The 17,018-nt window shown below is 48.1% G+C and overlaps 1 protein-coding gene across 1 annotated transcript in view; it reads right to left on the bottom strand.

Annotated features, from left to right (window-relative positions):
* The window catches only part of LOC126547053 (uncharacterized), a 503,539-nt gene that overhangs the window by 268,602 nt on the left and 217,919 nt on the right, over positions 1-17,018 (bottom strand). The gene's annotated exons all lie outside the window — the stretch shown is intronic.

The following is a 17,018-nucleotide window of genomic DNA, read 5'->3' on the forward strand; positions in this document are numbered from 1 at the left end:
TGGATACATTCCGCGAGGAAAACAGGTTGCAAGGATTGAAGATGAAGAAATAGAGCGAAGAGAAAAAAAAAAAAAAAAGACAGCCAGCAGCAATCACAACCTGAATGTACAGAACAGTCACTATCCATCCATCGGTCCATCCATCCATTCATCGGTCCATGCATCCATAGATCCATCGGTCCATGCATCCATCCATCCATCGGTCCATGCACCCATCCATCCATAGATCCATGCATCCATCCATCCATCGGTCCATGCACCCATCCATCCATAGATCCATGCATCCATCCATCCATCGGTCCATGCATCCATAGATCCATCGGTCCATGCATCCATAGATCCATAGATCCATCCATCTACAGATCCATCCATCCATTCATACATCCATCCATCCATAGATCCATAGATCCATCCATCCATAGACCCATCCATCCATCCATAGATCCATCTATCCATCCATAGATCCATCCATCCATAGATCCATCCATCCATCCATAGATCCATACATCCATCCATACATCCATCCATCCATCCATCCATCCATCCATCCATAGATCCATCCATCCATAGATCCATCCATCCATACATACATCCATAGATCCATCCATCCATAGATCCATCCATTCATAGATTCATCCATCCACCTATGTCCGTCCGTCCATCCGTCCGTCCGACCGTCCGTCCTGTTCTGTTCTGTTCTGTTCTGTTCTGTTCTGTTCTGTTCTGTTCTGTTCTGTTCTGTTCTGTTCTGTTCTGTTCTGTTCTGTTCTGTTCTGTTCTGTTCTGTTCTGTTCTGTTCTGTTCTGTTCTGTTCTGTTCTGTTCTGTTCTGTTCTGTTCTGTTCTGTTCTGTTCTGTTCTGTTCTGTTCTGTTCTGTTCTGTTCTGTTCTGTTCTGTTCTGTTCTGTTCTGTTCTGTTCTGTTCTGTTCTGTTCTGTTCTGTTCTGTTCTGTTCTGTTCTGTTCTGTTCTGTTCTGTTCTGTTCTGTTCTGTTCTGTTCTGTTCTGTTCTGTTCTGTTCTGTTCTGTTCTGTTCTGTTCTGTTCTGTTCTGTTCTGTTCTGTTCTGTTCTGTTCTGTTCTGTTCTGTTCTGTTCTGTTCTGTTCTGTTCTGTTCTGTTCTGTTCTGTTCTGTTCTGTTCTGTTCTGTTCTGTTCTGTTCTGTTCTGTTCTGTTCTGTTCTGTTCTGTTCTGTTCTGTTCTGTTCTGTTCTGTTCTGTTCTGTTCTGTTCTGTTCTGTTCTGTTCTGTTCTGTTCTGTTCTGTTCTGTTCTGTTCTGTTCTGTTCTGTTCTGTTCTGTTCTGTTCTGTTCTGTTCTGTTCTGTTCTGTTCTGTTCTGTTCTGTTCTGTTCTGTTCTGTTCTGTTCTGTTCTGTTCTGTTCTGTTCTGTTCTGTTCTGTTCTGTTCTGTTCTGTTCTGTTCTGTTCTGTTCTGTTCTGTTCTGTTCTGTTCTGTTCTGTTCTGTTCTGTTCTGTTCTGTTCTGTTCTGTTCTGTTCTGTTCTGTTCTGTTCTGTTCTGTTCTGTTCTGTTCTGTTCTGTTCTGTTCTGTTCTGTTCTGTTCTGTTCTGTTCTGTTCTGTTCTGTTCTGTTCTGTTCTGTTCTGTTCTGTTCTGTTCTGTTCTGTTCTGTTCTGTTCTGTTCTGTCTGTCTGTCTGTCTGTCTGTCTGTCTGTCTGTCTGTCTGTCTGTCTGTCTGTCTGTCTGTCTGTCCGTCTGTCTGTGTCTGTCTGTCTGTCTGTCTGTCTGTCTGTCTGTCTGTCTGTCTGTCTGTCTGTCTGTCTGTCTGTCTGTCTGTCTGTCTGTCTGATTTCCATAACATGACGCTGTGTAGAGTAGTATAGTATGGTTTTCGATTGCCTTTTTGGCCTCGCGAGTTGGAATAATTTTCAGCTGTTATAATTATCAGAATAATTAGATATCCGTGAGTTAATGAAAATTATCGTCCTTTATTTTTATCCGCTTGGGTTGCCGCACGGCATAACGTCAGTATGGAAGTAAATATAAGCATGCAGGCCCGTAGGAACTGAGGGATGTCGCCTATATAGGAGACAGGCTAACCTCTGAAATGCAGTTACCGCTATATGAGGAGTCTCACTTGACCTCAATACAACTTTAGGAAATTATCATAAGAACACATTTTTATTAAATTTATCTAACGGCACTTCTGATATGCCGTACGCCTTAGCAGCCTGAAGAAAATTAACGTCATGTTGCACTAGCGAAGTTCGCAATCGTCATTATCAGTGTACACTAGCCAGATTTAGTACGCACTAACAAACGCATCTACTAGATGCCTCAAAGGCTGTCTCGTGTCAACTGAGGCCACCCTAAGCCTCTGAATTCTAGAATCTTCATCGCCCGCATTTAATCCACAACCGCCTTTCCAAGACGCTCCAGCTCCCCTTCCCCCCTCCTCTAAAGAAAAAAAAAAAGTTGTTTGAAAAGCCAACAAGGAGCTGTGATATAAACTGAGAAAAAGGCCGATGGTCGTGCAAAATTCTGTAATCAATATGCTAACATAAATCAGAATTAGACGCTCGCAAACGAAACGATTGCTGAAATTGTGCAAGTAAAAGCAAGATAACTTCGCCACATTGCAAGCATGCACAAGGTGAAGCCAACTGCTGCTGATCACAGGAAACGTTGTTGGCTTCAAAGCTGTTTTGTAGGTGGAGTCGGCTTTGAGAGCACACGCGTAGCTATCGGATCTCGTTTGTGTTGCTTTGATTTTGGTTTAATTAAATAAGTTTGTGTTTACGAATGGAAAAAATTGTCATTCCCGCGGGTTGTAGCACGAAGCTACAAAGCGGATATTTCGAGATGTCGATTAATTCCCCCTCGCCATGCAATATCTTAGCCTTCTCGTTAGCTCTCACGGTAAAGCGATCACGCGAGAAATGCGTTGGTGCCGGGTTGGACTCCCAGATCAGAATATTTTTTTTTTCAACTCCGAAGTTTTATTTCTAGAGAAGCCCGCATGGTTTTTCTTTGGAGCTTCGTGTTACAAGTCGGCTAGATCACAATTTTCCCTTTCGGGAAGCTTCCTCCACCTTCCGTGCCACAGCACAACTGATTTTACATCTTCTCTTTAAGTCAATATTTTCCTCACTGACACGCGGAAATTTTTTTTCAGGTAGCCATTTTTCACTGCCTAACCGCCGTTTCAAAGCTATTGTTCGGCGGACGACGCGCCTACACGTATCGGAAATTTCTCGGATGTTATCACCGATGCTATTGAGAAAGAATGTTGTCTAATCAGATGACGTGCACGGAGTGAATAGTGCTGTACATTCTGGAAAGTACGCGAGCACAAGCGACTACGCCGGATTGTACGATGAGTCATGTCCAAATAGCCGGTGCACTTGACCCTAGATGAAATTTCCCCGACCGATGACTGTGCTCGCCTCTGTCATTGCGCTTTGAATGTTACTTGTTTTTGTGGGCAAACTTCACCCAATAAAGTGCGATATTTCGGACTCACAGATTCATTGAGATAGCAATTGCATGGACACTCCAGGCTCATTTCTGCCGTCGCCGTGAGGCTCCGCATAAATTCCAAGGGCGATAAAGTCGTCGCCGCGCGCCGTATGCTGTATGTGCCAGTGAACGCGTGCGAGGGTCAACCAACGATCGCAGCTCAATCTGCCGTTCGCAACGGCGGAAAGCGGGGAGGAAGCGCGCCGCCTTTCGTCGCGCGCAAGGCTTCGGGGGGAGAAGAGGGAGTGGGGGCTGGGCGCGTTCTGTTCCGGCAGGCGGCTGCGCGCACCCGACCGGGCCGCTTATATTGAAAGCCATCTGCGACGGGTACAGAGCCAGCGCCGCGCTACGCGTTTTCGCGACATAGTTCGCCTTGATGCGAGCGGCTGCAGGAGGGCCGTTTAGCTCGCTGCTGCTGCCGCGTTTCCTCACTACAGAATTTTGACAGCGAGCTTCCGCGGTCAGCACGTGAGATGCGTTCATGCTTGCTTGTGCGCGCGTGACGGCATGGTAGTTCATTTAATTAGTATGCCTATGTTTACAAGTTCATACGGCCGATAAACCTACTATCCTTACTTCGTATAGCTGTCCACTAATTTGCTATCGCAATCGATGGATGCTTCGCCTTTGGGGCGGCACTGCGACTTTTTTGGCACTGTCTGGTTATTCACCGTCACTACAACGCGGCGTTATTCTTCTCATGTCTTAACCATAATAGAGGCGCACTCCCCCGCCAAAAGTTTACTCCCAGATAGTACTCTGTAGCCACTCACTAAGTCAAGAGAATACAAACTGTGTGTATAAATATATATATATATATATATATATATATATATATATATATATATATATATATTAATGCCTTGCATTTCGTCGCACTGACGATTTCTGTCATTGCCATTACGATCTGCACAAACCACAAAGAAATGTGCTGTGTAATTCAAAGGCAGCTTGTCAGCGTTAAATAACCTTGCGGTTAACAAGCCGCAAAAAAACAAAACATAAAACAAGAAACGCTTACAGCTAAGGGAAAAGAAACCGAACAGAAACAAACAATGTGACCACAAATACTTACATAATATCGTGCCACAACGCTCCACTCTGTTAGCCAAAAGTGAACTTACTAATTCACAGCCTGGGCAGAAATTAGTGCATCGCTAATAGTGCTACTGTTTAGAAAAAAAAATTAAATAGAAAAAGTCAAAGCAGAGTTTTCCCACAGCCAGCTTTATGTCACCTGGAAACGTGCCAGCCCCCAAAGCAATAGCGAATCCTCAACTTCTATCTAACGCACCGAGACACGTATTAAGCCGAGGACATTTTGTTTTGCGCACTTTTCTGCGCCCGGTAGCACGCGAACACTTCCCCCCGAGCTCACCCTGTCAGAACTGCCACGCCAGCTGTCCGCCAGCCTACAGCGTATACACGTCTCAGTGCAAACACGACGAGGCCGCCGATAAACAGAATTGGGCAGCCCGTAATTCCATCTCCCTCTCACACATGTGGCAGTCGTCCACGTTCTCTCGCCCAATTTCCGCAGCCCCTCATCGTCCCACCAACCCACGCTCGAGTCCCGGTCGTGCTTCGCGCATCTTTTCCGGCACGCACGCTAACAAACACGGGCACAGCACCAGCGGCCGCATCGAGGCGTGAAGGCGATTATTAATCTTGCTTCATCGGAGCTCAGCGCCGAGGTGCTAACAGCGAGCCAAGCTGCCGCCTCTTCTCGTACTGAAGAGCGAAGGAAAGAGCGAAAGAAAGAAAGAAAGAAAGAAAGAAATAAAGAAAGAAAAAGACAGAATTGGAGGCCTCCAAGAACGCGCGCGGTCGCCGGAAAGGTGAGATGATTATCGGCGTGCTGACCTCCGGCTCTCTCCGCGCCATACGCTGAGTCATGCAGGGAGTGCAATCTTTTCCTGCAGCCCTCGCCGTTAAGGGGCACCCACGCTACATTGAACACACATAAGTTCATTTATTTCTTTGTTATTTTTTTCTCCCAGAGCAAATAGTGTCCGTAACAAGCCGCCTCCCACTTTATTTTGGTTTATAGTGTGCCCTTGACGCATCAATATTGCAGCACTTTGCTTACTGTGCAGTGTGCATGGTGCTACCTCTGCCTGTTGAGGCATACAGCTGAATCACCAATGTGCAAATGCACCTCACGCAATAGCCTTTATTGGTGTTGGATTACCTAAAGGTGTCACCGCAACGTGTGATTTGCCTACATGACATGACATCTGATGAACTCGCCAATGTTCAATTTGGGAGACCCGCATATCAAACTTGTTTATCGAGACTGTTCTTATTTCTATCAGGCATGCTTTATATGTTCGTAATTGTGTGCCACAAACATACGCGCTGAAAAACACCATCCACAGTGCACTCATCGGAGTCACAAATAACACTCAGTGATCGCCAAAGTTTGGCCGATTATAACGGCACAATGGTAAAAGAAAATCTAAGAAAATGTTCGTGAAAGCATCTACTTAGAACACCGTGCAGAAGACGGTACAGCGAAAGGTGTCCTCCCAGCCCTAATTGAGCGCCAGGCAGCTATTCCTTGAGACAAATTTTCGCTTCGGAATCTCACAGGCAGCTCCAGGAAACAGACACCTGGTTCTCCAAAGCCGTTAGCGGAAACGAGACGCCCGTTTATATTAGACTAACTAAAGTGTGCCAGCCAGAAGGGTAACCCCGCTGAAGGGTTTTTCCGGTTTACATTAACTACTGCGTAACTATCAACAGAAAATAATAAAAAAAGAACGAAATAAACAGGAAGCTTAGTTAGCTCGAACCGTGGTAGAACGGTTGGCACGAATCCAGTGCGAAGCGCCGCAGAGAACTGGGCTCGGATTGGATGTCGAGTGAGCGAAGTGGAGAGAGAGAGAGAGAGAGAGAGAGAGAGAGAGAGAGAGAGAGAGAGAGAGATAAGGAGAACGAGAAAACAAAAGGATGCCAGGTTGAGGACGGACGTCAAGGGTGCCCGGCGTTGCATGTCTCGGGTTTCGCGCAGGCGCCCACAGACTCAGTACCGTATGCGAATTCCAGCTGGGATCGGGCACCGCAGCTGCGAGCCAGCGTTCGGTACTGCATCGCGTGCTCGGCAACGACCTGCGAGCTAGCGAGCGAGCGAGAGACTACTAGGTCCTGCCGCTTCCGCACTTGCCTCGCCGGACGCGTAAAAAAAATACCCCTTTCTTTCCTGCCAATTCCAACCAGACACCTCACCTCGCTTCCTGTGAGAGAAAGGGTACCCGCACCTTTCGCGTCACCAGCGCAACGTCCACTCGTGCTGCTGCTGCTCATATATTTGTACTTGAGAGGGGCAGACACTTCGTCGACGTCACTCACACTCCGCCTCCCCACCCTCCCCCTGCTCTGCTCGCCTTTCTCTCCGTCTTGTCCCACATCCTTTGGTTATGATCGGTATTGCCATATCAAACGAGCAACGCCAGACGTCTCGGTCGTCGGTGTACAAAGGGAATTGTGATCCGTGTGACCGAATATGAGGGTGCATGTTTGTTCATCCGTCTGGCCCTCGCTTGCATCGTACGCTCGACATTCGCCTAGTCACCCGCTCACATGAAGAGGGGGGGAGGTTCGCCGTAACAAAAGCGATGCGCCTGCAGCGGCGACGATGACGAGGGTGCATGGCACTGAAACGCGAATCCGAGTCGTTCCTGTTGTGCTGCGATGTACGGTCTGGTCTCGGACAGCGGAGGTCGGCAACCATAGCGCCCCTCCGAGGCCCACCCGTCGCCCGTATTGTTGCTTTACGAACTGCAAGCTCTTGCATGTATGTGCGACTACAAACTACAACACCGTCTCAGAAGACGAAACCATTAGAGTGGTCATAAAAAGAAAGAATGAAAATTTCTAAAGTAAACTCGTTTGAACAGCCTTAGCGAAGACAACTTACCATTGCGCTGCAATTTCCAAGAAAAGAATTGCCGCTCAAGAAAGGGGATATATTAACCTTTGTATAGATGATCGTTTCAGAAATGTAGAAATGCTACGAATTTTTGGATTGGCGTTCTGGTTCACGTATTATTCCGGTTTTCGTACTGCCATGGTACTGAGACGCTGCGGGAAATAGCATCAGTTCTGGCACCACCGCCTGGCGGTTCTGTATTCAACGAAGCTCTGGAAAGCCATGGGCCCCGAAATCGGTGCGGCACACCATTGTCAGCATGTGATCTCGGAGGCCATGAGAAAATGGAAAGAAAAAAGCTAAATAACGGCGCTACCTTAGCTCAATTCGTAAAAGCATCGCACGCGTAATGCGAAGATATGGGTTCGTATCCCACCTGCGGCCACTTGTTCTTTATTTAGCTTTCATTCCCATTCGTATATTTTTTCTTTAATTAATTTAAGAACTACAAAGAACTACAAGTAATTTACCCTATGCTGTCCTTGGTGTTATCGTTTGTTGGCTTCTTATGATATGACTACACAAACACAGACACACACGACGCACGCACGCACGCTGGCGGTAGTCGCGCATGTGAGCGAGTAGCGGTTTCAGCGTAAGTGAGAGGCGCTGTAACGTGCGTTGGGGCCGCAGGTGATGGCAGTGCTTCAGCGACTTGCGTCTGAATGACACGACGGAGCGGATAGACCAATGCGGTAGGGTTCTTGGGAACAGATACCACAAGGGAGAGCTGGCGGGCCACTTCCTCGCGGATGTACTGCTGAATTTGCGGCAGCAGGGCATAATATTCAGCTCCAGTACGTGTCGTTTCCAAGGCTGAAATTTCCGCGGATCGCATAGTGGTACGACGCGTGGAAAGGCGCTCCTTACGCAGCTCATCAAGACTTTGGCACAGTTCGATTACTTGTGCGATGGTTTGATGGTTCTTGGCTACCAGCACATGGAAGGCATCGTCGTCTATGCCTTTCAGGATTTGCCTTACTTTCTCGGTTTCCGCCATTGAAGCATTCACCCGCCTACAGAGGTCGATAACGTCTTCAATATAGCTCGTGGAGGTCTCGCCATTTTGTTGAGCTCTGCCACGCAGGCGGTGTTTCGCGCGAAGCTTGCTCACGGCTGGTCGACCGAAGAAAGAAGTGAGGGTTTCCTTGAAACCCGACCAGGTCGTAAATTCGGCTTCGTGATTGTTAAACGATAAGCTGGCCACGTCAGTCAGGTAAAAGATGACGTGAGTCAACTTGGCAGCGTCATCCCACCTGTTACGAGCACTACAGCGTTCATACTCGGCCAGCCAGCCTTCGACATCGCGATCGCCAGTAACGCTGAATGTCGGAGGATGACGCTGACGAACCACACCAGCACACATGGCAGGCGAGGAGGTGGGTACGGCTTGAGAGGTAGTGGCATCCTCAGTCATTGCAGCGAGAGATGGCAAAGTACGGCTGCGGAGCCTCCGCACGAGGAAAGGCACTACCAAGCACCTCCACCAAATGTAACAGCCGTGTTCGTCTCGGCTACGTGGGCATGGCGTTGGGTAAAGGGCCACTAACACAAGGCAGCCACAGCCAGAAAGAACCGGCAAAGAGAGCCCTACACGAACGTAAACTTCTTCCTCCGTGCTGGCACAGAACTGGCGCCGAAGTGCTCCTCCGGTACTATATATATATATATATATATATATATATATACCATGTGGCTATTTGCAGAAAAGCAATGTCGCAATGTCGTACAACTCAGGAACGCTTCTACTACCTCCTGGCTGAACACAGCCTCAAAAGATATGTCCAGAGCTTCTGTTGCCTATTTGCCCACGGCTGCATTTTATTGCCACAGTAATGCTGTAACGCTAATACATGCGCGCGAGGCTACAAGTCTCTACATTAACACTTAGCGCTAGCTGTTCTAGAGGCGCATAGGAGCGAAGTGGTTGAGTTCTACAAGCAACATTTTACGATTGCGATCGGCAATTCTTCCTCCACGGCCTTGCTAAGGTCGCCCAGGTTTCTTCTGAGGATGCAACAAAAAAAAAAAAAAAAAAGGGAAAGAAAAGGAAATGATAAAGTAAGAATAAAGCGAAGCCCGCCAACCTCAGTGCGACAGTCCCGAGCAAACAGTTTGTCCAGATAGGCTAATGTAAGTACCGCGCACGCAGATTGCAATCGGCCGTTTCACAGTGCGCGCGAGCAAGCCTGTTTGCCACGAAAAGTACAGTGATTTACGACACTCCCTTATTAGTCGCACGGCTACTGAACCAAAAGCGGTAATCGCAATTAAGGAGTAATGTAACCCGTCATTGGTTGCGCGCGCCCGTTTAATGACAGAACACAAGACAAAGAGGACAGCACGGCTTGCATTCCTCATCAGTCTTTCTTTCTTCTCTCTCTCCCTCTGGCCTTAAGCGATGCGCGGCCATAATAGAGCGAACCCCGTATAACACACCGATAAGAGAGAAAAGAAATAAAGGAAGAAAAGTAAAGGACAGAGAAGAAGGGGACGTGTCTAGAATGTAAATGCTCGCGCTGCCATATAATGCCCCGCAGAAAAGATGTTGAAGTATAGAAGCGTGCGACAAGCCCGAATAAATTCGGTCGCGTGCCCCTTTCGAGAGACGCTCCTCTTAATGAGAGGCCAATTATACGATTTCGAGCGACACTGGGAGCTCTTCGATCACGCCGGCCACTCCTCCCTCCTCCTCCCACTCCCACTCCCCCTCCCCTCCTCCCCAGCAAGAAAGAAAGAAAAAGAAAGGCAATGTTTACTTCATTTGCTTTTCTTTCTTGTTGCCCTCTCTCACACTATGCCTCCCCCCCCCATTTTTTTCCCAGATACGTTCTGCGTTAATTTGCCAAAGGTTTTCGTATCGCAGTTTCGTTGATTTTGCGTCGCTGGTTTACCTGTTACACCATTTCGCAACAATTCAGTCTGCAGTGGAAGCAATAAATGAAAGATTGGGTAAGCAGCCTCGGGATTGACTGACTCCGACTGTATAGGAGCAGTGTGGAGCAGTGTACAATGCTGCATGCATCCTTCTGCGCTTGCGTCGAGACAATCGACCACCTTGTTGAACGATCAGTGGCCAGTTTATGGCATAAAGACAATACCCTCCGCAGGCACTATCCCAAAATCACGACGGGCCTATGGCTATGCAGATCATATAGCGGAGCACAGACCTCGTTCATTGGCGCGCGAGACTCTGTAGGTTACATTCCACATTTAAAGATAAACGGTTCTTCGACTAGTTGTAACGCTTTTCTGTGTTCACGCGTGTCTTGTGTGCGTGGTAAGCTTCCCGTTCTTTCGATGCCTTATCGTTCTATTCCTCAACCGGACACTTTTTCGGATCTCCTTACCTTCCACCCTTCCTATTCTCCATCTCCAGCTGTAATTCCTGTTCTAGTGTCGTCGCGTTACCGTAAAACATCATACAATAAATATCTTACGCTAGAAACCTTGACCTAAGAATCCCCCTCCTGAAGAGCGGTAAAACCGGACAAGCCACTGCTTTTCAAAATAGAGGCTCCTCTGTTTCTTTAAGGGAACAAGGCGGGTAAGAAACGTATATTGCAGTTACTGTGAAGTAGGTTTACCGATGAAGCCCCTTGTAGCATGTTAACATTGACCTAAAGGTGCACTTTACATTTTCGTGTTCCTGTAATTGGGAAGTTGTACAATAGCCTTTCCTAGAGTAACCCGTATAGGAGGGCTTCAAGGACTCACCTTTAACTTAGAAGCAAACGAAACCTTTTAGCAGCGTAACTTTTGGCGTAGTAATACCGCCTTACACATGTTCACATATATCGCAGGGTATATAGGGTATCCCAGCTAACGTTAGCCAAGCTGTCAAACGAAAAAAAAAAAAAATATTTAGAAGGGATGTTGCAAGATACGAATTTAAGACCTACGTTGTTCGGTTGTCAGACGTCTGACGATCGAACACCGTAGATCTCATAATTCTATCTCGCAGCTTGTTTTTTTTTCTTTCTTTTTCTCTTGCATTGAACAGCTTGGATAACGTTAGCTGGGACGCACGGTATAGTTTAAGGATAGCGACGTGATCCCGTGGGCACGAAGAGAGAGAGAACTTCCACAACAAATTTGCGGCTTTGACCTTGGCGCTAGCAGAAGTGAGGAAATATTGACACAAATGACCCTTTCCAGGTGCAAACAAACTCCTGACAGACTCCCGGCTTGACCTCCTCAATATAAACCGCTCGACTTGGCCAGGAAGAGAGAAAGTGGTACAAAAAACCGCTGTTGGCTCCACCAACAACACGCGAAAGCCAACCTCCCGAATCCCTTGCCCTGCAACCAGCCAGCTGAAAAAAAACTGCCCGCAGCTAATCGCAGTTTGGTCAGTCGATTTCGGCGCGAAATATTCAAGAAATCGTGCGAAAAATTACTTCCGGGTTAGGGGCGTTTTTTTCTCATGCCTAAGCACATCGACTATACATATCCCCACCGATTGAGGGCAAGAAAAAAACAAAAACGCTCCTCAACAAAGTCGGCTGACAAATACATGCGTCTGCCGGCCCGCAAGGCAGGTTGCAGCCACGGCGATGGCGATAAGGCCTGTAATTAACCGCTACAGGGTGGTGCAAGTTGGGAACCTAACATTATGGAAAGCGGGACGCCTTCCCAAGGCACGTGTTCCGAATTACAGGTGGGCAGCCGCGCGCGCCCCTCGGAAGTGCGTCGGCCCAATGCGACGGCTTAAAACTTAGTAGCCAAGCCAAACGTCAGGAAGTTTTGGAGGCAAAACTAAATGCGCATTATATATACAGAGGTGAGTTACTCATAATGTCCATAACTTCACGTTTAATTTTGTGCATCGGCGCACACGCTAAAAAAAGGAAAGAAGACATTGGTATTAGTACTGCCACTCGCTTTTGCAGGAGCTGCTGGCATTTACTTACTCATTTCTTTATATTTACAATAAGGCTGGTCGATTAGTGCATTCTTCGCGAATTACCGCTGTTTACAACGTATGGTGCGAGCACAGTGTCTTCAACAGATTGCTGCTGCTGTTTTGTTATCTTCTTTCGTTAATTTTTTCTTTGTTTGTTTGCCTTCTTTCACTGGAGCAAACAATGTCGTTTCGTTTTCTTCTACTTCACTGATGGTGCATGCCCACTGTAAGATTGGCCAAGGTTCTCTGCTCTTCTTCCACTTCTTCTTCTTCCACTTCTTCTTCCACTTCTTCTACTTCTACTACTACTACTACTACTACTACTACTACTACTACTACTACTACTACTACTACTACTACTACTACTAGTAGTAGTAGTAGTACTACTACTGCTGCTGCTGTTGCTGCTACAACTCGCCAAGAAAGCCACCATCGTATTTCGACATCTATGCTGAGTTCCCAGCTAAACGTTTCCTCAGCCGTAGGGCTTGCTCCGAGACCCTGCGCTTGCTGTCAAAGCAAGCAATCGCAGACACACAAAAAAAGTCATTAACGCTGCTGACTATTCCTCTCAGCAGGTATCTGACACTTGATAAAACTGTCGCACGTGCCTCTGGTGGTAAGCGTTCTCTCATTCGACAGCAAATGTCACTTTCGTTGGACACGTGCCTCGGCTGCTCACCGGATTATGAATTTGTTTCGCCGCCGCAGGTGGGACCAGGCAAACCACCAGCTTCAGTCTCTTCTTCTCCCAAAGACGATCGCACCTTCTCTCATCCTATTTCTTTAGCGCACGGTGTGCGTGACCGAAGCAATCCACCTCGAATCAATATCCACGCATTTCCTCGTAAATGTTATCGTTCCTTTCTTTTTCCTCTCGCGCGGTGCAAAAAAAAAAAAAAAAAAAAAATGCCGGCGTAATTACAAACGCTGGCGTACAGAAAAAAAAAAGGAATGCTCGTGAGCCAGCCATTCGTTCGCCCATACCGGTCCCGAAAGTAGCCGAGTTCAGTTCGCGCACTCTGGTAGCCACCACGCTGAGACCACACCGATCGCAGTCCGGCCCGCGGTTCCATACAGAGCGCGCACACTCACACGCGCGTGCGCACCGCTGCGCGTTCAACTGCGCTCCAGGCGGGTGCCCAATTTAAATCGGACTCCCCCACGCACGTATCTCGCGCAATCAGCGTACACCCGGGCCACCTCTATCACGCGGCCACGCTACGTGAACCGAGAAAAGGTGCGCCCGGCGCGGCACCCCTTTCCGGTCGTCGGCCCCCCTTCCGTGTATACGCCAACGTTATTATAACGCGCCCATAACAAAACTTCACGGTCTCCCGAAAGTAAGGGAGGCGCGCGTTATCGGGCGAGTAAAAAGAGAGCGTCACGCTTAATGTGCAGTCAGTGTGTCCGCGCTCGGAACGCTCGGCGCGTATCGACCGGCCTCATCGATTCGCGCGCGAGGCCTCATCACGCTGAGCGGAGGCGGCATCATGCTGCTCCTCCGCTTCGCGCTGCCGCCGCACCTGGGTCCCCGTCCCGGTCGGTCTCTGCGCCGAAAAAAGGTGCGCCAATCTCTTCTCGGGCTTAGGCCACCGGCAGCCGCTAATAGCGCCGGCGAGGTATATACACGCGTGCACCGCGGCCAGTTGCGTCGCATGCGAAGAAGCGCGCCGCTCAACCCGGCGTGCGAGATTTGAAGGAGCTGCAGCTCCCGCCCGCGCATCGGCACCCACCCCAAATCATTACTGTATCGTGCTCCCGTTCCCTCCCGCTTTTGTTTCACTTCCTGGGAATTCAGCATTGTTGTGTTTTTTGTTGACGGCTATGATAAGCTTTTACCGCGTGTGATACCGAGATATGCGTGCAGCCAGGGTCTTTAGTGGCTGTTTGATGCAAACGCTGGAGGGAGATATATGTGGTAGTACGCCGTTTCAGGCACGGCGTGCACACGGAGCCCGGCACTGATGGCCGTAAATGTGTAGGACTGGGCTTAAGTGCGCGGAACAAAGCGTTCGGCTTGAAGCCTGCATCGGCGCGCAGGCTTTCTTTATAGTTCTCTGTCTGGTAACGGCTCGAAGGAGCGTCATTTTCTTACTAGCGCTTCTGTGGTGCGTTTTACGTGCAGCCGAACGTAAACATAAGTCGATATAGGCAGGATGAAGACATCTCAATAGAGAGCGGATTCAAAGGATGTTTGTTGCGGTTTCAGCTGCTTCAGCCTGACCCATTCGTTCTCTTGTAGGCGCGGTTATGTTGCAGAAGAGTCTAATTGGGCCCTAAGACACGACGGCGATCGCCACTAAACCGCGAGCACGTATTCCATCACCTAAAATGAGGTGGCCAGGAATGCGCTTTGGCATCGCCGTATGCTCGCTGTAACTTATTTTCGGATATATATACTGAACAGCGTCATGAATGGCGCAAGCATACATCGAACGTCGCAAAGCACGTGCATCGATCGCTGCTACACCTGACAGGTGACGAATGACTATACGACGTTGCGCAAACTTGTGGCAAGCACGTTAAACTGTTCTGCGGTCAGACCAATCATCGCACGATCGATTGGGCTCTTTCGAATAAACTTCCTGCTTCTTCCAAGCACAGAACGACACACCTGTTGTGCAAGCGAAAAAAAAAAAAACACGATATTGTCCCATTTCGTTGCTTTGATGGCGCGCCATTGATCACAATCAACCCTGCAATCCTCGATGGAACCATTGGAGCAACAGACCTGCATTCTCAGCCGCTGATACGCGCACTGGCTTTAAGTTCGTTGTTTTCAGTAATTCTCCTGTATAGTCCTATAAAGGAGCGCAAAAACTCGGGAGCTAAAATCGCAAAGGTTTCCGTTCGTTATTGTTCTTTCCCAATCAACTATCGTATTCGCTAATTACATGTCCAGCATCAGGATTGGGTGGCATTTGTTATAGCGAACTACTTTAACGTGAGAGTTTCTTGTTATTCCGGGCTCTGATGATTAGCCCGCTCAAACCGCGCGGTCAAACTTGCTAGGCAAACGTGCGTCGATATCAACGGTTTAAATTGCTAGCCACTTCAAGGCAGATCACACCTTAGCACGGCGTCGCTTTCAACTGCTCGTCTGGTACAATCCCACTCGTTGTCACTTCGCAAGTTCTAAAAATAAAAAAAAAACGATGAACGAGCGTCGAGAGCTGACAGCCATGCGGTGATATCAACGCTTCTCTTCGTAACATGACCGCCTCATCAACTTTCCCTGCTCATAAAGCGGTGAAGGCACTTTTGTGCTTCTTGAGGACGGCGGGCTTGTGTGAACGTCTAGGACTATTAGTGCAATTACTATTAGAACACACGCGACAGAGAACTCACCGCTAATTTCCTTCTTTCCTTCCATCCTCTCTCTCCCTGTCATCTTTGTTTTCCCCTTTCCCATTCCCCCGGTGTAGGGTAGCCAACCGAACGTTGCTCTCGCAAACCTCCCTGCCTTCTGCTTTTCTCTTACTTTTCCTTTCCTTTCAAACAGTCAGCCACGTTCCTCAGTCATAGGCTTCGTGGAGAAAGAAATTTACACATGGACCATGTTTGCATTTTGGCCGTGTTAGATAACTAAGCCCGGACTTTTTTCCCCGCATCGCGCTACCTCTGAAGAACCGGGGCTTAATTCACAAAGCTTTTTGCTCGTAAGAGTTGTTTGGCACTGGCCGCCCGCTTCCGATAATGTGTCCAACGGCACGGTTGGCTGTGTGTGTGTGTGTGTGTGTGTGTGTGTGTGTGTATGTGTGTGTGTGTGTGTGTGTGTGTGTGTGTGTGTGTGTGTGTGTGTGTGTGTGTGTGTGTGTGCGTGTGTGTGTGCGTGTGTGTGTGTGTGCGTGCGTGCGTGCGTGCGTGCGTGCGTGCGTGCGTGCGTGCGTGTGTGCGTGTGTGTGTGTGTGTGTGTGCGTGTGCGTGTGCGTGTGCGTGTGCGTGTGCGTGCGTGTGCGTGTGCGTGTGGAGGGGGGTACAGGCCGTGGACTCCATCATACGTATGTACAGTGTGGTCCACTCCTAACAAGAACACCTAATTAATATTCAAAGCAACTTCCCTTTAACTTATCAACGGCATACGGTAAATGCGTTTGATAGGACGCCTATATTGGTGAGAAAGTATTGTCGAGAACTTCGCCTAAAGACTCTTCTTGATTAGTTCGGAAATGTGGTAGGTTTGGCAAGTAAGAGAGCCGGCTATCTCAGTATCTGAGCTAAGACTAATAACAAAGAAGATAAAGGTAATGAAATCTTAAAAGACCGTCGAAACGAGCTCGTGGATCAGGCAGAAAAACATAGAAAATTACAATATCGTTCACAGAGAATCATTCCGGGAGTGCCGACTTGTGCACCTGTTCGAAACTTAGCAGGGTGTGGTGCAACTTGTCCTCGCCTTTGGTCTGTACATATTTCAGTGACTCTAGGACTATACTTCTGGGACCTCCTTCATTCTCTTTCGCTAACTCTGCTCTAGATTCTTCGAATCTGTAACATCTGTTCTTATTTTCGAATATATATTAAATGGTTTACTATAATGTGAAAGTGATTACTTACTACCTTTGCAAGTACAGTAATTGCATTTCTTAATCTCTTTATTTTACTTTGGTTTCAATTAAAACACAGAAAGAAACATCAAGCCCACGTGACTGCCAAAAATACTGAAAGAAAGCCTACAAGTCCTGGCCCGCGCACATACAACAT

This window comes from Dermacentor andersoni, chromosome 3, assembly GCF_023375885.2.
Source record: "Dermacentor andersoni chromosome 3, qqDerAnde1_hic_scaffold, whole genome shotgun sequence".
Lineage (NCBI taxonomy): Eukaryota > Metazoa > Arthropoda > Arachnida > Ixodida > Ixodidae > Dermacentor > Dermacentor andersoni.